This window comes from Mirounga leonina, unplaced genomic scaffold (assembly GCF_011800145.1).
Source record: "Mirounga leonina isolate KUSES-001 unplaced genomic scaffold, KU_Mleo_1.0 Mir_125, whole genome shotgun sequence".
Lineage (NCBI taxonomy): Eukaryota > Metazoa > Chordata > Mammalia > Carnivora > Phocidae > Mirounga > Mirounga leonina.
The window spans coordinates 76,157,662-76,179,411 of NW_023270305.1; positions in this window are offsets into that span (position 1 = coordinate 76,157,662).

Here is a 21,750-nt window from a genome sequence, read left to right on the forward strand (position 1 = left end):
ACAGCAGACCTTCAGCCAACCTGCCCCTCAGCAGATAAATGCTCTCTTTCCCACAGCTGAGCTAGCAGACCCTTCAGTGCTGCTCACTCATAAAGTGGAAACTAAACAGCACAAAGGAAGTGAGGAAAAGAATCATTTGTCTCCTGTTTCCTCACTCCTTTCCCAGATGACTAATGTGCTATTAGTGTTATTAATGTGGTGTCTCCTGTCAACCTAAGTGTGTCCAGCTCTCCCGGTCTAGATCCACCGAAGTAGGCCTGCCTTCCTTAGGATCCAGGGAGGTGTCACCTTATTTCAAAAGGCCAAAGTGTCCAACCAGTTGTAAAGCAAGACTGTTTTATGAGTCTTTCAAAGCATGATGAACTTCCTGACATATTGGACTTCCAAAGGTTATTTTGAAATGTCCCAAATACCTGGGTTTATGGTTACAAGTTCTGGGGGAAAACTGCAAGGTAAATATATATACTTTTTAATCTTAATTTTTTTAATGTAGTAAAATATACATAATATGAAATTTACCATTTTAAGTGGAAAGTCTCACCTTTTTGTGCAACCTTCACCACTGGTTACCTCTGGAACTTTTGGCCTTTCCAAAGTGAAACTCTGTGCCTGCTGAACAGTGACCCCTCCACCCTCCACCCCATGTCCCTCCCCCACCTCCAGCCCTCACAATCACTGTTCTTTCTGTCCCCGAGTTAGAAGACACTCGGGGCCTCATGCAAACAGAATCCTACAGGATTTGCCCTCTTGTGACTGCCTGGAGGGAACAAATGAATTTTTTTTTCCTTTATATGCTCACAACACTTCACTTTTGACACCAAATGTGTGGGGTTTCTCCACACCATCCAGTCCTCCAATTCTCTGTGACACCCACTGAGTGTCCCGCAATCCAATTCAGTTCTGACACCGTCCACCTAGAGTTAATGCGAGATCCCCCAGGTTAAGGGCTCAGAGCCACCAGACTGTCCTTACTTCAGATGCCAGTCACAGGGCTAGGCTCCCTACTGACTTTTGACCAAAAGGCTATAAATCAGAGGTTCCTATGCCCCTCTCCTTGGGTTCTACAATTTGCTAGAACAGCTCACAGAACTCAAGGAAACACTTTATGTTTATCCCTTTCTTATAAAGGATTCAACTCAGGAACAGCCAGATGGGAGAGATGCAAGGTGTGTGGGAAGGAGCACAGATCTTTATGCCCTCCCTTTCCAGGGGCACCACCCTCCCAGAACCTCGATGTGTGCATCAATTGAGAATATCTCTGAACCCCATCCTTTGGGATTTTTCTGGAGGCTTTGTTATGTAGGCACAATTGATTAAATCACGGCCATAGGGAATTAAGTCAAGGTCCAACCCCCTTCTCTCCTCCTCAGAGGTTGGGGTGTGGGTCTAAAAGTTCTAACCTTCTTATCACCTGGTGGTTTCCCCTGGCAACCAGCTCCCTCTCTCCCCCAATCCTTAGGGGCTTTCCCAAAGTCACCTCATTAACTTGAACTCCTGTGGTTGAAAGGGGCTGGTAAGGAATAACGAAAGATGCTCCAAAGGAGCTATTTCAGGAATTGAGGACAAAAACTAAATACTATAACAAAAGATGCTCCTTTTGCTCATATCACTTAGAAATTACAAGGGTTTTAGGGAACAAAGAGCTGGGGACAAACACACCAGCTTATTTCACGTAGCATAATGTCCTCAAGGTTCATCTGTGTTGTAGATGTCAGAATTTTTCTGCTTTTTAAGGCTGAATAATATTCCATTGTATGGATATAGCACTTTTTGTAGATCCGCTCATTGGTGGATGGAGACTTGGGTGGCATGAGGTAAATATTTGCTTTCTTCATTAAGTCATCTCATGCTCTTTATGTTTATTTATTTATTTTAGAGGGGTGGCGGGGAGAGAGAATTTCAAGCAGACTCCCTGCTGACCGTGGAGCCCAACATGGAGCTCCATCTTCCGACCCTGAGATCATGACCTGTGCAGAAACCAAGATTTGGGTGCTTAACTGACCGAGCCACCCAGGCACCCCGACCTCATACTCTTTAGAATAAACATGCATGAATATAATTTAAGAATCAGAAGAGTCCCACCCTTGTGGCTCAGTTGGGACAAATGTCAGAAGAGTAGAAGTTCCAAGATTATTTCCCTACCTTAAACTCTCCAATACCAGGTAGGGAACAGAAACCAGTTTGTTTAAAGATACACTATGAGGGTCATTATCTCTAAGACCTTGCCTATGTAAACACTCTGGAAGGGGAGGTGAGACTGTCATTTTTTCAATCCAACAGACATGGAACGCTCTCTGGCCCCTGCCAGGCCCAGTGGCAGAACCGGGGAGGAGCCCTGGCCCCATGCTCAGGGAGCTTGTCGTGGTCTCAGTGCCCCACAGCACTCTGTCCACACTGGTCCAGGCCAAGAGGGGGGGCTGGATGCCCCAGCCCACTCCTCAGCCCTTTCCCTGCCCGCTCCGCTCTGCAGCACCAGGGCCCTGTCGCTCTAGCTCTCGAGCGGCCTTTCCCAGTTCCTGTCTATGGTTGCTGCTTCCAGGGGCTCAGCTGGGGGTGTGGGGGGGCTGGCTGCAGGAAGGGGGAGCGGGTAGTTCTCACTTCGGCCTGTGGTCGTGTCTCAGGCAGCAGCTGCAACTCTTGCCCCCCTGTCCCAGCATCTGCTGGGTGTCCCCAGCTCCCGGGTGTCCCCAGCTCCGGGGTGCCATCACGCTGCCTCCCACTGAGGCCCACCGAGGCCTCCTCCTCCTCCTCCCAGTTCAGTCTTGGCTCCTCCGTCGCCCTCTGTTGAAATTACTTAACGTAGATTCTGTTTTCCTATTTAGACCTTTTAAACTGTTTTTAGGAGGACACATATTTTATGCTAACTAAAGTCTCATTATATACAAATGTCTGGACAAATTAACTAAAAATGTATCCCAGTCCTCTGAGCTGACCTCATTTATCTTTTTTTGTTTAAGTGAGCTCCTCACCCTCCAGGAGCAGGAGAGCGATGCTTCGAGAAGGCCATTTCCCTACTTAGCCCTAATCAGTGACTAGTATGTTGTAGGTGGAATTAGCTAAATGTACCCCAAATTTGGGAGGAACGGGGAGGTGGGGCAGTGTATCTGGAAGGAGCAAGAGTATGTTTAGTTGAAAAAAGCTGCTCAGGTCATTCTAAGGAATCTTTGCTTCCATATCCAACTTCTCCATTGGAGAACTACTCTCCAGGCATTTAAAACATCCTCACTTAAGAAAAAACTAGAGAGCACAATCCCTTGTGTTCCTTTATCTTGAACTGCTGTGGGTACGTTATTGAAGGCTTACTCTATCCAACAGTAAGGTACATTGAGAGTTTTGTTCCTTCGGTCATTCGTGCATTCATGCATTCAACAAATCCATTCAGATTGCTTTGTAAGTGCAAGGTATTCATTTCACACAGTGGCTTCTCCTTAGCTTATAAAACGTCTGTTTTTGCCATATTGAGGAGAAATTTCCAGATGAAATCCATGTTTAGTGATTCAGTCCTGACCCCTCTGATTGACTTCGAATCACCTTGTGTTCTCTTTACTCACTCTTTTCGTTTCGGTGGAGTATTAAAAGTTGGGTCCAGTCCCGTTTGGAAACTATTATTTCATGTAGCCGAAACTGTTAACAAACAGCTTTCAACGAGCAGCTTTAAAATCCCAGGAGGGCTAACCTTTCAGACTGCCGTCCGGGACATCAGCTTGTGCTCAGCACACGTGCGCCGCTCAAGACATGTGGACCCAAGTGAGAAAGAAGTCTTGGAAGCACAGCTCAACAGCTGTTGCTATGATAACTGATGTTCATTTTCTATGACCATGTCGGAGTCACTCTTGGCACCTGTGATCCCAGGCCCCGGCACCGGCCTGGCCAAGTGCTGATGGCGGGCTTCTAGAACTATGGTGAGAGGAATAGGTTTATTTTGATCTGCTTAGCACTATGAAGAGAATTTGCGAACGGGAGTGGAGACTGGTTCAAGAGGCAAGGCAGAGAATGAGTGGTGAGTTACCAAGTAAAACACACAGTCTCTGAATTTGGAAGCTGGATGTCCAACTCATTGTCAGGTGCTGAAATTCATCCAGGGGACTCTGTTCATACTACTGAGGTAAGGGAACACATGAAAAATTGAAACTGTCAAAGAAAACACTGGGTAGCAGAAAATACCACATACGGAGGTTGAAAGGTAAACACAAACTGAAGGAAATATTCACAATCGCTACGACGAAGTATTAATATCCTTAAAATAGATGATGTATAGATTCATATGATAAAGGGTAAACAATCCAATAGGAGAGTGGGTCAAGTTCATAAAGCTGGTAATGGGCCACGCAACAACAAAGGAACAGCCCATGGCATTATTAAAATGTGCCTGACCTCACTCATCATAAAAGAGATGCAAATAAAACTAAAATTGATATGTCAGGTTTTTCTACTAGATTGGGAAAAATCAAAAGTTGGCATTAGTTAGGGCACCTGGCTGGCTCAGTGGGTGGAACATGCTACTCTTGATCTCAGGGTTGTGAGTTCGAGCCTTCATTCATGCCATCGCCAATGTCGATGGCATGAATGAATGAAATGGCAAGGCGTGTGCATTGTGGGTGGGAGTATAAATCAGTTCAGAGTTCTGGAAAGCAGTTCAACAATGTTAACATTTAACACAAGCCTGCCATTTGATGCAGATACTCTTTTTCTAGAACTCTGTTCTAAGGAGATGTTTGATAATTCTGAAAAGGTTTAGATGGGGATTTTCATCATAGACTTACCCACAGTAGAAAAAAATGGGAACAACCTAAAGGCTCATCTAGAGTTTTATTTAAAGGAATTACTATACATTAACAGCAATGTAACAATTTGAACACAATTCAGTTCTTAAGATGAAATAGAGCTATATATACTGACTGAGTAAAATATCTGCAACATATATGAAGTTAAAAAAGCAGAGTCTCAAATAGCATGAAAATCAGGATTCCGCTGACATAAGAGAGTGTCTTCTCTGCTGTGTGTTTACATGTGTCCACTGGAGACAGCTGTCCAGAGATGGGTCCAGTAGAATGTGAACATTTGTAGAGGATGGAAAATTGGGTAGTTTTTATTTCGTGCTTTATACTTTTCTGGATTTTTAAAATAATGGACACATACAATTTTTGATCAGAAAAAGGAAAATTATTTTAACAAAATAATAAATCCTCATAGAGATTCAATGGCTGGATTAGAATGTAACCTCTACTTCCTGGATTCTCTGTCCAGTCTTTTCCCCACATTCTTGCATTGCTGCTTTACCTTCCATCAACAACCCAAAACCTTAAGTTCTGCCTTTGAGTGGTTAGTATGGTGGGAGGTAAGGGATGCTACACCAGAAACTTTTGCGGCTCCCATGCTGAAAAATACAATGGTTGCTGGGGTCCCCTCCATCAGTTTGTGGAAAATTTCCCCATTTTCTTCTGAACACCACCATATCAACAATGACAACAATGGCAAAAGTGTCTGCCATCCAAGTGGACAGACACATCATTCCCAGCTCAACATTCTGCTTTCACAGAAGTACCAAGCTAATAATTGGACGGTTCAGCCATCTTCCTTGACATCAGCCAAAAAACAGTTAAAATCATATTACCCAGCATCTAGTTTTCCCTTAATGATCAGGCTTCCAGATGCCCACATCTAAAAAACTGAAACTTTTTTCTCTTTTTAACAATTTTATTTATTTGTTTGACAGAGAGAGAGACACAGCGAGAGGGGGAACACAAGCAAGGAGAGTAGGAGAGGGAGAAGCAGGCTTCCTGTGGAGCAGGGAGCCCGATGTGGGACTTGATCCCAGGACCCTGGGATCATGACCCAAGCCGAAGGCAGATGCTTAACGACTGAGCCACCCAGGTGCCCCAAAACTGAATCTTTTTTAAAAATAACTTTTATCTCTCTTGATGAAAATTCGCAGTTGTTGTATTCTGCTTCATGTGGCAACCTCATGATTGAGTTGCCTGATTCCAGTTCCCCTGAGTCTTTTTTGAATTGTAGTAACTAGGATTCCCAAAGACAGAATTCACCAGGATTTGTGTGGGAATGATGTTCAAAGATTTGTAGCACTAACGGTCATGGCTGCCCAACCAAGAGAGAAGTGTGTGTCCGGAGGCTCTTGTTGCGTTACTGCTGGGTGCAGCTGACCGGATGATGTGGCAGTCAGGAGATTCTTGGGCAGCACCCGAGCATCCGAAGGCAACAGGGGGACATGTGGGGAGCTAGCAAAGTTGCTGTCACCAATGGATAAGGGATTTCAGTGTTTCATTTTTTAAAATATTTGATTTATTTATTTACCAGAGAGAGAGAGCACAAGCAGGGGGAGCTGCAGGCACAGGGAGAAGCAGGCTCCCCCCTCTGCAAGGATCCGATGTGGGACTCGATCCCAGGACCCCGGTATCATGACCTGAGCCGAAGGCAGACCCTTAACCCACTGAGCCACCCAGGCGCCCCAAGGAATTTCAATATTTTACAAACAAGATGGTATGCCTTGATTTTGCGTTTGGATGCTGTCTTATTTTCTGTCTTATTGTCTTAATTGTACAGTCACCAGGCTTACATTTCAAAAATGAAAACTGTATTTCTTCTTTTTTTCTAAAGATTTGTTTATTTGAGAGAGAGAGAGAGAGGGTCAGAGGGATAGGGAGAGAGAGAATCCCAGGCAGAATCTGCACTGAGTGTGGAGCCAGATGCGGGGCTCGATCTTATGATCCTGAGCTCAGGACTTGAGCTAAAACCAACTGCACCACCCACGCGTCCTGAAAACTGTGTTTTTAATTCAGATTTCTCACGGAGTACTCAGTGGAGAATCTAGTCAAGTAGAACCAGTATTGGGGTCATTTCGGAGAGTGTGAGTCAAATGGGTCTCCGCAACTTGGATCATTAACTGCAAACTTGAAACCGCTTCCTCTAAATGTAGTCACTAATCTTAACACACAGTATATTTGCTTCGAGTTCTAACACACCAAAACCCATGAGCTGATGGCATTAGGCTGGGACTGAAAGAAGTCAGGCAGTGGGTAGGCAAGTGTTTTAAAGACAATTGAATCTATGATCCATAACCCTGACACATCATCTGATCTCCAACAAGCCCAAAGATCATGGATTGAACAAAAGAAGCTTCTATTAAGAAATATCTGTCTTGGGAGGACTTGGGTGGCTCAGTCCTTAAGCCTCTGCCTTCAGCTCGAGTCATGGTCCCAGAGTCCTGGGATCGAGCCCTGAGTCAAGCCCCACGTCGGGCTCCCTGCTCGGTGGGGGGCCTGCTTCTCCCTCTCCCTCTCCTTCTGCTCCTCCCCCTGCTTGTGTTCTCTCTCTCTGTCAAGTAAATAAATAAAATCTTTAAAAAAAAGAAATGTCGGGGCGCCTGGGTGGCTCAGTTGGTTAAGCGACTGCCTTCAGCTCAGGTCATGGTCCCGGAGTCCCGGGATCGAGTCCCACATCGGGCTCCCTGCTCGGCAGGGAGTCTGCTTCTCCCTCTGACCCTCCTCCCTCTCATGCTCTCTGTCTCTCATTCTCTCTCTCTCAAATAAATAAATAAAATCTTTAAAAATAAAAGAAGAAATGTCTATCTTGATTTATTCAGCCTATTATTCCATGTCAGTTTCCTGTTTTGCTCCTTTATTTTTAAAATTGTGAATCTTTACTTCATCCCCACCCCCAGCTTTATTGAGATATAATTGACATACATACATTGTACAAGTTTAAAGTATACAATGTGATGATTTGATATTCTGCAAAATGATGACCACAGTAAGATAGTTACCCATCCATCACCTCATATAGTTGCCTTTTTTGTGTGTGGTAAGAATGCTTATGATCCATTCTAAGAGCAATTTTCAAATATAAGATATAGTGTTATTAGCTATAGTTGCCATGTTGGACATTAGATCCCCAGAACTTATTCACTTTATAACTGGAAGTTTGCACCCTTTGACCAGCATCTCCCCACTGCCCCCACCCCCAGCCCCTGGCAACCATCAATTTATCTACTCTCTGTTTCTATGAGTTTCGCTTTTTTAGATTCCACATATAAGTGAGATCATGCAGTATTTGTCTTTCTCTGTCTGACTTATTTCATTTAGCATAATGCCCTCAAGGGTCATTTGTGTTGATTTTCTTTATCCATTCATTCATTGATGGACACTTAGGTTGTTTCCATGTGTTGGCTATTATGAATAATGCTGCAATGAACATGGGGTGTGGATATTAATTTGAGATAATGATTTAATTTCCTCAAAGCCATTATAAGTTAATTTTTGTAAGTGGTATAAGATAGGGGTCCAATTTCATTCTTCTGCATGCAAATATCCAGTTTTCCCAGCACCATTTATTGAAGAGACTGCCCTTTCCCCATTGAGTGTTCTTGGCTCCCTTGTCAAATATTAGCTGACTGTATATACATGGGTCTATTTCTAGGCTCTCATTGGTCTATGACTCTGTGACTCTGTTTTTATGCCAGTACCATACCGTTTTGATTACTTTCACTTTGTAATATGATTTAAAACCAGGAAGTGTGATGCTTCTAGCTTTTTTCTCATGATTTCTTTGGTTATTTGGGGGTGTTTTGTGATTTCATACTAATTTTACAATTGTTTTTTCTACTTTTGTGAAAAATGCCATAAGTATTTTGATAGGGATTGCATTGAATTTATAGATAGTTTTGGGTATTATGGACATTTTAACAACACCAATTCTTTCCATCCATGACCACAGGATATCTTTCCATTTATTTCTGTCTTCAATTTCTTTCATCAATGTCATGGAGTTTTCTGTATATAGATCTTTCATTTCCTTGTTTGAAATTATTCTGGATTATTTTATTTTTTTTGATGTTATTGTAAATGGGATTGTTTTATTTCTTTCTCAGAGAGTTTGTGTATAGAAATTCAACATAGTTTGGGAAGTCCTAGCCAGACCAATTAGGCAAGAAAAATAAAAGGCATCCGAATTGGAGAGGAAGAAATAAAACTGTCTCTGTTCTGCAGATGCCACAATCTAGAGAAAATCCTGAAGACTCCATCAAAAATCTATTAGAACTAGTAAAGAAATTCAGTCAAGCTGCAGGATACAAAATCAACATACAAAAATGAGTTGCATTTCTTCACTTCATTTTTATTCTCCTATCTTCAGACAACTATCCTAAGGACCATTCACCCTCTTCCTATATTTCCATTCTTGCCATTTCCAACGAGGGTGTATATCTTCAGGGCGGCATCATGGGCAAGACACATGAGGGTGTATATCTTCAGGGCGGCATCATGGGCAAGACACACGGGAAATGCTCTCAGGACTTTCAGGAAACAAATGCCAATAATGAAGCATTAGTGTGAATGATTTTCCTTGGAACCCGCGAACAAATACCACTCCTCTCCAGCATTTACCTCTCCCATCCTTTTTGATAACTGCTTCAGAGGAAGAGATCCGCCTGTTAGCCATACCAGAAAGGGGAGATAAGAAGACAAGAATTAGATTCTTGGAGGATTGGAGAGCAAAATCCTCCCTGGGATTACAAAATTCAAACTACCTGGGGTTAGCCCTGGGCCCCAGGTCACACAGTGACATTCTTGTTTCTTAAGATTGGAATAATGGTGCTAAAATTTTAAAGTCAGCTTTTGGCTCTTTTGTGGGATGGAATGAAAGGCACGTTGGGTTCATGGACATGTAGGAATGGATAGAAAAAGTTCTATGTGCTGTGTGTGTATGCATGTACCTTTGTGTGTGTGCATGTGTGTGTGCGTGTGTGCATGCGTGTGTGTGTGAGTGTGTGTGTGTGTACGCATGTCTAAGCACACACACCTCCAGAGTACAAAGGAATGCTCAGGAATTAAGTGTGAACCTTTTCCTAAGTGTGTTGTTGGCACACATACAAAGGGAGCATTTTGACCAGAATCACTTTCCACGAACCTGCCAGCCAAGGGCTTTTGCCAGGAAATCATACACTTGCTGGAGAAGCCTCAGAATCTTCCAGCTGGGCTGAATTGAGGACCTGTATCTTGTCCTAGCTCAGAGATGAGCTGTGGAGGAAGGAGCTAGCCAGTCAGCTGGATTGGTAAAGCAGGGCAAAGATTAGATTCAAGCCTTTGAGTACGTGGTAGCAACCACATCCGGTTGATTAGATGCACAAAGATTTCCGATTAAATCACATTATTTAAGGGAGCAAAGGGACATTAGGAGACAGGTTTGATGGAATGCTGCAGGGTTTGACTTAAGGTCTGTGTATTTGATGGTCCATCCGCCTTTTCTTAGTCATGCTTTTTATATTCTCCAGAGACACCAACCATGAAAGTGAAAAGAGGGTTGATGGTTTTTGACAAAGATCTGTATATCTATGCAGGAAAATTGTTAATTTGAATTTTTAGGTACGTGGGTGTTGAGTAATAGTAACATGTTAACAGAATGGTGGAGTTGTTAGGTGAGGAGAGTATTGAGCCTCCCAGCATGCAAGATCTAAGGCAGTGGTCCCCATCAAGCAATATATGTTATGTATAATATATTGAGAATTTAATATATGTAATGTATTTATGTATATAGAGTGATTATAATGTGCATAATTATGTATACAATTATTTATATGCTATGAATGTGTACATGTTATGTATATATAAGATATAATTATGTATATATGCATAATAACCTAGATAATTATAAACTTGTTTGGGAATTTCACGTATACACACTTTTGAACCAGAGGGATCAGAGCACATTTTATCAAACTCAGAAACCTCTTTAATCATGTTGTGTGCTGGCATGAAACCACACTTGAACTTTGGAGATGATAAAATTTGTTTACCCTTAGTAAAATACGATTTCCCGTTTGGGGGCCCGAGAGGAAGAAAGGCTTTTAAAAGAGGCTTATTAAAATCTCTGAAAGTGTTCTTGGACATTAAAAAAACAGAACAAAACACAGTTGGCTGTATTAAGTGCAAATGTACTAGAAACACAGAGGTTATAGTTCACCTAAAGTATACATGAATCAGAAAGTCCAGGAAGGGAGAGATTTGGTTTTGCTGAACGAAAATAGTTGAAAAATAATTGGTGACATTTGACAAAATCAAGATGTTACCATATTTGTCAACTTCCCCTTGAACCGAACCTCTTACCTATGTAAAACCAGAGGCCTTAACCTCTAACTCACTTTATGGTGCTGGATCAGTGTAATTTATGAAAACATGGAAGGTTTTAAGGCACCACAAATTCACCAGTGAAACTCTCCAGACACACAGGATGTGTCTGGAGACATTGTGAAATGTCTTTGACATTTCATTGGTATTGCAGCGAAGTCATTTTAACAGAGGCACAGAGAACTGACATCTTACCCAGGGTGGTGGGGGGTGGGTGGTGAGAAGAGGTTAGCAGTAATTTTTGGCTGGACCCCCACCACCAGGAGGGGAACTGTGGGCTTACGGTCTAAGGAGGGGAGGAGAGGAGAGGTGCCGAGGTGGGGAGCACAAAGAAAGGATGTGGGGGAGGAAGTGGGAGAGAACAGAGAGAGGGAGCTGAAGGAATAAGAAAAAGAAATGAAAGGTGCCCAGCCAGGAGGAAATGAGACCAAAGCCATCGCTTCCTGATGTACAAGGTAGCCACAAAATGAAATGTATCAAGAAAATTCTATCAAACTCCCCAACCATTAACTTGGCAAGAAGATGAGGCTGCTTCTCAAAGAAAAAGTCAAAAAGATAAAGGAGATAGTGAACCTTTCTAACTAAGGGTATGGTAAAGAACTAACCCAAGAGGTTCCCCTTTCTCCACACACCCTTGTTTTCTCACATATGGGTTTTGTACCGTGTCAAAAAAAAAAAAAGGGCAAGAATTTAACAAGTGATAGCTATCTATTTGAACACACATACTCTTTTTTTTTTTTTTTAAGATTTTTTATTTATTCATTTGAGAGAGAGAAAGAGAGCAAGCAAGAGCATGAGCAGGGGGAAGGGGCAGAGGGAGAAGCAGACTCCCCGCCGAGCAGGGAGCCCAATGCAGGACTCGATCCCAGAACACTGGGATCATGACCTGAGCCGAAGGCAGATGCTTTACCGACTGAGCCACCCAGGCGCCCCATGACACACATACTCTTAAAATGCACAATATTTTACCCCGTGTTTTCACCATCATCTAGTTTTGTCATAAAAAATCATGAGGAAAGAGGCATCCCAAATTACTATTCTATTTTGGGCAGGAATCAGGGAGATTTTGAGCAAGGAGTCAACATTTGTCTTCTGTTGTGAAGAAATTCATTGGTTTTAAAACCCTTAAGGTTGGCAGGATGTAGAGGAAGGAGATCAGATAAAAGCAAAACAACAAGATGAAACACCTTATTTCTGTCTTTTGAAAACCAGTCTCTGAGGAAAGGGTCCAGCAGCCAGCCGTTGGTGAGTTTGAGCAGTGTGGCTAAGGGTCACTTCTGTGTGCTCTACAATCCAGGATGGAAAAGCCAGCTAATCCATAGAAAAGTGAGGCTTGACCTGTTTGGTATCAAACCACACACCTTACCATGGTAAGCTGAGTGCTCAGTTCAGTATTTCTTTTTTTTTTAATTTTTCATTTCATTGTGGTAAGAATGCGTAACGTGAGACCTACCCGCTTAAGAAATTTTTAAGTGTACAATGCAGTTTTGTTGCCTATATTTACAATGTTGTACAGAAGATTTTAGAGCTTATTCTTCTTGCTTGACTGAAATTTTATGCCTGCTGATAAGTAACCCCTCCTCCCGGCCCCTGACAACCACCATTCCACTCACTGGTTCTATGAAATTGACTATTTAACTACCTCATATAAGAAGCATGCAGTACTCGTATTTCTGTGACTGGCTTTTTTCACTTAGCTTAGAATCCTCGGGGCGCCTGGGTGGCTCAGTCCTTAAGCGTCTACCTTCGGCTCGGGTCATGATCCCAGGGTCCTGGGATCGAGCCCCGCATCGGGCTCCCTGCTCGGCGGGAAGCCTGCTTCTCCCTCTCCCACCTCCCCTGCTTATGTTCCCTCTCTCGCTGTGTCTCTCTCTGTCAAATAAATAAAATCTTTAAAAAAAAAAAAGAATCCTCAAGGTTCATCTATATTGTCAAATATGGTAGGATTCCCTTCTTTTTTAAGGCTGAATAATATTACACTCTGTGTATGTTGCCCAATTTCTTTATCCATCCATCTGTTGATGAACATTTAGGTTGCTTCCACACATTGGCTATCGTAAATAGTATTGCAGTGGATAGAGGAGTGCTTATATTTCTTCAAGATCCTGATTTCAATTCTTTTGAATAAATACTGAGAAGTGGAATGCTGAATCATATGGTAGTTTTATTTTCTTTTTTTAAAGATTTTATTTATTTATTTGACAGAGAGAGACACAGTGAGAGAGGGAACACAAACAGGGGGAGTGGGAGAGGGAGAAGCAGGCTTCCCACTGAGCGGGGAGCCCGATGTGGGGCTCGACCCCAGGACCCTGGGATCATGACCTGAGCCGAAAGCAGACACTTAACGACTGAGCCACCAGGCGCTGCTGGTAGTTCTATTTTTGTTTGAGAATCCTCCATGCTGTTTTCCTTGGTAGCTGTATCTACCAACAATGTACAAGGATTCCAATTTCTTCACGTTTCTTGCCAACACTTCTCTCTCTCTTCCTCTCTCTTTTTAAAATGATAGCCATCCTGACAGATGTGGGGTGATATCTCACTGTGGTTTTGATTTGTGTTTCCTTCATGATTAGTGACATTAATTGTTTTTTCATATACCTATTGGCTATTTGTATACTTCTTTGGAAAATATATCTATTCAAGTCTGTGGCCTTTTTTTTTTTTTTTTTTTTTTAGAGAAAGAGTGTGTGAGAGTGGGGGGGAAGGGCAGAGAGAGAGAGGGAGAGAGAGAATCTTAAGCAGGCTGCACACTCAGCACAGAGCCTGACACAGAGCTCAGTCTCACCGCCCTGAGATCATGACGTGCGGCAAAACCAAGAGTTGGATGCCTAACAGACTGAGCCACCCGGGTGCCCCTCTGTAGCCTATTTTTTAAAATTGGGTTATTTTGTTTGTTTACTATTGAATTGCAGGAGTTCTTTTATATTTTGAAAATTAACCCCTTATCAGGTATATGGTGTTAAAAAAAAAAAACAAAAAACACAGGCCCCAAATGGTGTCACTTAGTTAAGATTCCATTGCAGTAAACCAAGACTTACTACCTAACATAACTACAGTTTCAACCTCCTCTCCTACCCACCCCCACCCCCCCACCCCCAGCCAAGAACATCATAATCTCTAACCAGCCAAACTGGAATTTCCTAGTCAACACTAGAAGGCAATTCCCCAAGAGACCCCTTCCATTCTCCTTAGGAAGGCAACCTTGTCTGAAACAATGCATTCCTTGCTAATAAATTCCTTTTCTCTGACTTCTCTTTTCCTTTAAAAACCTTCCATTGTGTACAGGTCCCGGAGCTTCCCTCTACTTTCTAGATGGGATGCTGCCTGATTCATGAATCTTAATAAAAGTGGTAAGATCTTCAAATTTACTTGGTCCATTTTGTTTTTTTAATCAATGATTTGTAAATATTTCCTCCCATTCCATAGGTTGCCTTTTCATTTTGTTGATGGTTCCCTTCCCTGTGCTGAAGCCTTTTAGTTTGATATAGCCCCAAGGAGCTTTTTCTTTATGTTTTCTTCTAGGAGTTTCACAATTTAAAATCTTGCTTTGAAGTCTTCAGCCATCATGAGTTCATTTTTTGTGAATGGTTTAAGATAGGGGTCCAATTTCCTTCTGCGTGTGAAGATCCAGCTTTTGCAACATCATGTATTGAGGAAACAACCTTTCCCCATTGAGTGCTCTTGGCTCCCTTTTCAAGTATTAGTTGACCGTATATGCATGGGTTTATTTCTGGGCTCTAAGTTATGCTCCACTGATCTATGTGTCTGTTTTTATGTCAGTGCCACACTATTTTGATTACTTTAGCTGTGTAGTATAGTTTGAAATCAAGAATTGTGATACTGCTGGCTTTGTTTGCTTTCCCCAGGTTGATTCGGCCATTCATCATCTTTTTGAAGTTCCATACAAATTTTTGATTTTTTTTTTTCTATTTAAAAAATGCTGTTGTGATTTCAATAGGGGTTGCATTAAATCTGTAGATTGCTTTGAATAGCGCGGACATTTTAATAATATTCAGTCTTCCAATCCATGAAATGTGATGTCTTTCCATTTATTTGTGTCTTGCTTAATTTCTTTCATCAGTGTTTTGTAGTTTTCGGTATGCAAGTCTTTTATTTTCTCAGTTAAGTTTATTCCTAGGTATTTTATTCTTTTTTTGTGCTATTTAAAATGGAATTGTTTTCCTAATTTCCTTTTCAGAGAGTTCATTGTTAGTATGCAGATCTTTCTTGATTTACAATTATGTCCCAATAAGTCAACATGTAGTCAAGTCGTAAGTCAAAATGCATTTCATACACCTACACTATTGAATATCATAGCTTAACCTAGTCTACCTTATACGTGCTCAGAACACTTCCATTAGCCTACATTGGGCAAAATCATCTCATACAAAGTCTGTTTTATAATAAAGTGTTCAATATCTCATGTAATTTATTTAATACTGTACTGGAAGTGAAAAACAGAATGGTTGCCTGGATATGGGATGGTTGTAAGTGTACTGATCTTTTACCCTTGTGGTGGTGTGGCTGACTGGGAGCTGTGGCCGGCTGCTGCCCCCCAGCATCATGAGAGAGGATCATACCATATATCAGTAACTGGCAAAAGATCAAAATTCAAAATTCAAAGTACAGTTTTACTGAATGCATATCACTTTCACATCATCATGAAGTTGAATTTCATAAATTGAAGCACTGTAAGTCGGGGACCATCTGTATAGCAAAACAACTAATTTTTGTATGTTGATTTTGTACCCTGCAACTTTACTGAATTCTTTTCTATTATTTCTAACAGTTTTTCTAGAATGGAGTCTTTAGGGTTTTCTATATATAAAATCATGTTGTCTGCAAACAGGGACAATTTTAATTCTTTTTTTCTGATTTGAATGCCTTTTGATTCTTTTTCTTGTCTAGTTGCTCTGGCTAGGACTTCTAGTACTATGTCAAATAGATGTGGTGAGAGTGGGTATCCTTGCCTTATTCCTGATTTTAGAGGACAAGCTTCCAGTTTTTCACTAATATAAGTGATATTAGTAGACTTTTTATATATGTCCTTCATTTTGTTGAGATAATTCCCTTCTATTTCTAGTTTGTTGAGAGTTTTATCATAAAAATGTACTGAATTTTACCAAGTGGCTTTTTTGCATGTATTAAAATGATCATGTGTTTTTTATCCTTCTTCTCTTAATGTGGTGTATCACATTAATTGATTTTCATATATTGAACCATTCTTACATCCCAGGGATAAATCCTACTTTGTCGTGGTGTATGATCCTTTTATTGTTCTTGAATTAGATTTGCTAGTATTTTGTTGAGGGTTTTTGCATCTGTATTCATCAGAGATATTGTCCTGTAGTTTTCTTGTGGCATCTTTGTCTCTCGCTTTGGTATCTGGGTAATGCTGGCCTCATAAAATGAGTTTGGAAATGTTTCCTTCTCTTCAACTTTTTGGAAGAGTTTGTGAAGGATTGGTGATAAAGAGGATCATAAAAGAGCACTATGAACAATTATAGGCCAACAAATTGCAAAGCTAGAAGAAATGGATAAATTCCTAGAAACACACAACCTAACAAGACTGAATCATAAAGAAGTACAAAGTCAGAACAGACCTGTAACTAGTGTGGGGATCGATGACTGAATTAAATCAATTATTGGTTGAATCAATAGTCAAAAGCTTCTCAACCAAGAAAAGCCCAGGACCAGATGCCTTCACTGGTGAATTCTATCAATTAGTTCTTTATTCTGGAACTTTCAATCCTCCAACTGTGGTAGCACATTGTAATAAGTAGGTGAGGTTTCAAGATAGGTCATTTGTCCTGCTTTAATCTTTTGTTTTGTCATATTTAGGCATAAACAAAAAGAGGAATTTTAATCCTGAGTGTCATCAACTCCATGTTCTTTATGTGAATAATAATTTTTCCTCTTTCCTTTGTCAGTGGGCTCTGGAAGGATTGTGGATTGCAACTCCTTTGGCTGAAGGAATTGTGCTCAGCTCTCTATAACTAATGTGCAGATCAGAAAAGAATGTGTGCATTGGATGATCATGTCCCTGAGAAAGTCAAGCAAACAGAGAAAAACAAATTAGGAATGTCTGTAGCTTTCCAGTTATCATCTTCGCTCGTTTGGAAAGCAGTGTATTTATGGAAAGTAAGCTTTTCTGAGTAAGCTGTTTTCTGTAACATTCCAGAAACAAGAAACTCAAGGTCTGTTTTGCTCAAACTGAAAAGAAATATGTAGGAGGGAGGGGAGAAGGAGAAAAAATAGAGCAAACAATTGAGCAAAATGCTGACGGATGTAACCTGATTTGGTGGAGCTAGTATTCTGCCCAAGGTTTTGTCTGGAAACCTGGACTAGCACTGCTGGAGCCGATACTTCCAGTCCTGGCATGATTCTCCAGTGACTTCATGATCTGAATTGATCAGACGGGCCTTGGATTCTCCTCCAGCTAGAGAGCTGAGTCCTGCTGCACATGGTTTCTATGGTTCTATCTGTTCCCAGCTCAGGGACTTGTCACTGCCCCGGTGGGCCTCAAGCAGTCTGCTTTGCATCTTCATGCATCTGCCTGGCTGCTTGAGGCTTATGAGTTTGCAATCCCTGGATGCTCTCTTAAAGGCTGTAAACTCAGTAACGCGTTTGGTCTGAGAAGCTTCCAAAGGGACACAAAAGAACAGGGACAGAAAGTTAGCTGCCTCCAGTGCATCCCAGAGCGACCTTGGCAGGCAGGGTTTCTAGCTGGCAGGCTTTCTTGCACAAACAGTTTTCATTTTGTCCAGGTGATTAAACCATGCATGTCCACCCACCAGTGACTCCTAGCCTACTCCACCCTCACGGCACCAGAACTTATAGGGTCCTCTGGAGACTCCTTGGTCAAAAGAGTCCTGAACTAGAGCTTTTCTTGTGAACTAGAACCAACACCTCCTGTCCCACCTGTCACAGCAACACATACACTCTGAATATCAATCTACACACATTGATTTCCCTCCTATCAGTCATGGAGACCTTCCATGACACCCATCCTTCTAGTCAGGGATGGTTTCAGACTCTTACAGAGATACAAAGGCCACCGTGGGGACCATATTGTCTAGGAATTTGGTAGAAAAGGAGTTTATGGGAAAGTAGTTGTTCAGAGGTTTGACTTGTCTCTGTGACCAGGGCATTGCTTTCAAGCATGAGCTGGCTCTGCAGCTTGAGAGGGGGTATAGAGCGATTTCTCACCACTGCCTGGGTATTGGCGGATATCCCTGCCTCGGCTCTGTTACTCCCATCCCAGAACTATAGAGAACAAACTGATGGTCACCAGAGAGGAGGTAGTGGGGATGGGTGAAAGAGGGGATGGGGATTAAGGAGGGCATTTGTAATGAGCCCTGAGTAATATATAGAATTGTTGAACCACTGTATTGTACACCTGAAACTAATATAACACTGTATGTGAACTATATTGGAATTAAAATAAAAAACCTAATTTAAAATTCTCATATACTGAAAATTTCTCTCCCTGAGAAAAATTCTGGTACTAGCTCTTAAGATAAAATCTTTTTCTGCTTCTGAAAGTGATATTTTTCTGATTCTACTTTCAGAAATTAAAAATACCAATGGTCTCCCCATCCAGAATTAACCATTATTAGCAGTGTGTTTTATGTCTTTCAAATATTTTTTTGTAACATGTTATGATTAGATATATGAAGTATACTGGAACCATACTATATAGTACAGTTGATTGCTGAGCGACACAGGACATTGACTGACATTGGCTGACATTGACTGACACCCCAATGTCAGCACATTAGGGGTGCTGACACCCCAGTGCAGTAAAAAATCCACATATAACTTTTGACTCCTAGGGGCACCTAGGTGGCTCAGTCGGTTGAGCACCTGCCTTGGACTCAGGTCATGATCCCGGGGTCCTGGGATCCAGCCCTGTTGCGCTCCCTGCTCAGAGGGAGTCAGCTTCTCCCTCTGCTGCTCCCCCTGCATGTGCTCTCTCTTTCTCTCTCTGTCAAACAAATAAATAAGTAAAATCTTTTAAAAAAATAACTTTTGACTCCTAAAACTTACCTACTAACAGCCTACTGGTGACCAGAAGCCTTACTGATAACATAGTCAATTAGCACATATTTTGTATATGTATTGTACATTGTATTCTTACAATAAAGTAGGCTAGAGAAAAGGAAAATTTTAAAGAAAATCATAAGGAAGAGAAAATACATTTGCAGTACTGTACTGTATTTATCGGAAAAAATCTGTGTATACCTGGAGCTTTCACAGTTCAAATCAACACTTGTGCAGTATTGCTCAAAGGCAACTGTATTCTGTTTTAGATTCTGTCCTTTCCACTTAACATTTGGTGAACATTTTCTTCTTAGAAAACAAGACTTTAATTATGAAAGCAATGAGGGCAAATCATTTTAAAAAATCCAATAAAATAGAACGCTAGTAAAGAAAAAGTCAAGGTATCTTGCTTTTGCTTGAATCCCCGCTATACACACAGTAGCCCTCCCCAGGGATAGACGTGTTTACCTGTTTGTTGTTCTTCTAAAACAATGAGAAAGCACATGTTTATTCCTCTGTTTGGTGATTTATCAGATTTAGCCTATATCTGTTCACTCTCCATAGTGTGGGTGAGGAATCTGGCTCTCTAATGTTTCCCCCATCTTTCCCGCCCTTCTCCATTCAAAAAATACTTAATTTTATTTTTATTTTATTATTATTTTTTAAAGATTTAATTTATTTATTTGACACAGAGAGAGAGATAGTACAAGCAGGCAGAGTGGCAGGAGGAGGGAGAGGGAGAAGCAGGCTCCCAATGCGGGGCTCGATCCCAGGACCCCGGGATCATGACCTGAGCTGAAGGCAGCCACTTAACCGACTGAGCCACCCAGGCGCCCCCCAAAATACTTATTTTTAAATAAGTATCCATTCTACTTTTATAATTTCAGCAATGTACCTAAGCTTCAAGTTCTTATTCCATTGCACTTCCTCATTTCCTCCTGGTTTCCATGAGGTAAGTGGAGGAAAATAAAAACCACACGCCAACTTCCACCTCTGCTTGCCCTTCACTGCTCGAATTTCAGTGATTCCATTACTCTATTTTTGGGGTTCATAACATTGACATTCTCTTTTTAAACGCTATTGAATTGGTACACTTGGGTTTGGCCTGTAGGTTGATATAAAATACTGAACACCCCGCAGTTTTATAATACTCTGTAGATGAAAAATTATTTGTCAAAAGAACAGAGTAGGAAGGTTGAACATGTGTAAGAAGAAAATGGGCAGCCTATCTCGCTACAGCTGTGCCTCTTGAAGGAGAAAGACTGAGGATTTCTGGTCTGAAGGCCTGGTTCCCGAACTCTGGATGACATGCCCAGGGGTGGTGAAGCAGCCTCACAGGGCCCGTGGGCTCTTCCAGCTTCTCCTGGGGGAGACTGCAGGCCTCACATGTGGCCCAAGGAATGTGGACAGCTAGCTCAAGGACATTGGTAGTTTTAGTGCCAGATGGAGTTCTGTTCTTTGTCCAAGTCACTGTAATAAAATAAAATTAAAACAAAGGAAGCGAATGATGTTGTATTAGTTTGCAAAGGCTACCGTAATACAAGACCATAGTCTGGGTGGCTTAACCAGCAGAAATCTATCTCTTCACTTTTCTGGAAGCTGAAAGTCTGAGATCCAGAGGTCAGCAAGGTTGACTTCTCCTGAAGCCTCTCCTTGGCTTGCAGATGATTGTCGAAGGGGATCAGGATATGTCACCCCCAAATATGCCACTTTGGACATGGACTATTTTAAGCTGAAGGCCCTTGAGAGTGAGCAGATGCAGGAAGAGTTGTCGGCCCTCCTTTATTCCCCAAAAGCAGGGCATGCATTTCCCTTTTTGAAAGTGTCCCCCACAGTGCCCACAAGGAGGGAAGGGCACTCTTAACGCCAGAGATGGGGAGTCACACCAACATGAGTTTTCATAAACAGATCTTAACATAACCCCTATCTTCCCTTAGCTCTCCTATATATTTCTTAGTCACTTCCCTGCTATTTATCACCCCTTGAAGCCAAAATGCCCCTTCCTTTGTTAAGATGGTATATAAGCTCAAAGTCTAACTACTTTTTTGAGTTTTATTTCTTTTCTATAAACTTTTCTCTGAATGTAAATATTAATAAAAATTTTGTAGCTTTTTTCTTGTTAATATCTGTCTTTTCCTCGTTTAATTTGCAGGCCCTAATCACTCAACCAAAGAGAGTAGAGGAAAAGGTTTTTCTTCTCTGACACTATCTTCTTTCTGTCCTACCATGACCTTTTTTCTGTGTACACACATCCCTGGTGTGTTTTCTTGTTACCATAAGGACACCAGTCCTAGTGAATTGGGACCTTACTCATATGACCTCATTTAGTTTTACCTCTTTAAAGGTCCTGCCTCGAAATATAGACATACCGGGGGGTAGGGTTTTAACATATGAATTTTGGGGACACAGCGCATAACAGATGGTGTCCAATTTGATTCTGATGTTTGAAAAGTTGTTCATTGCCTGACAGACATATATCTAAATAATAAGAAATTGTGTTTATTAAAGAATGAAATAAAAAATTATTTTTTCTTTCAATATATAGGCATTATTTTGTTCAAATGGCTAC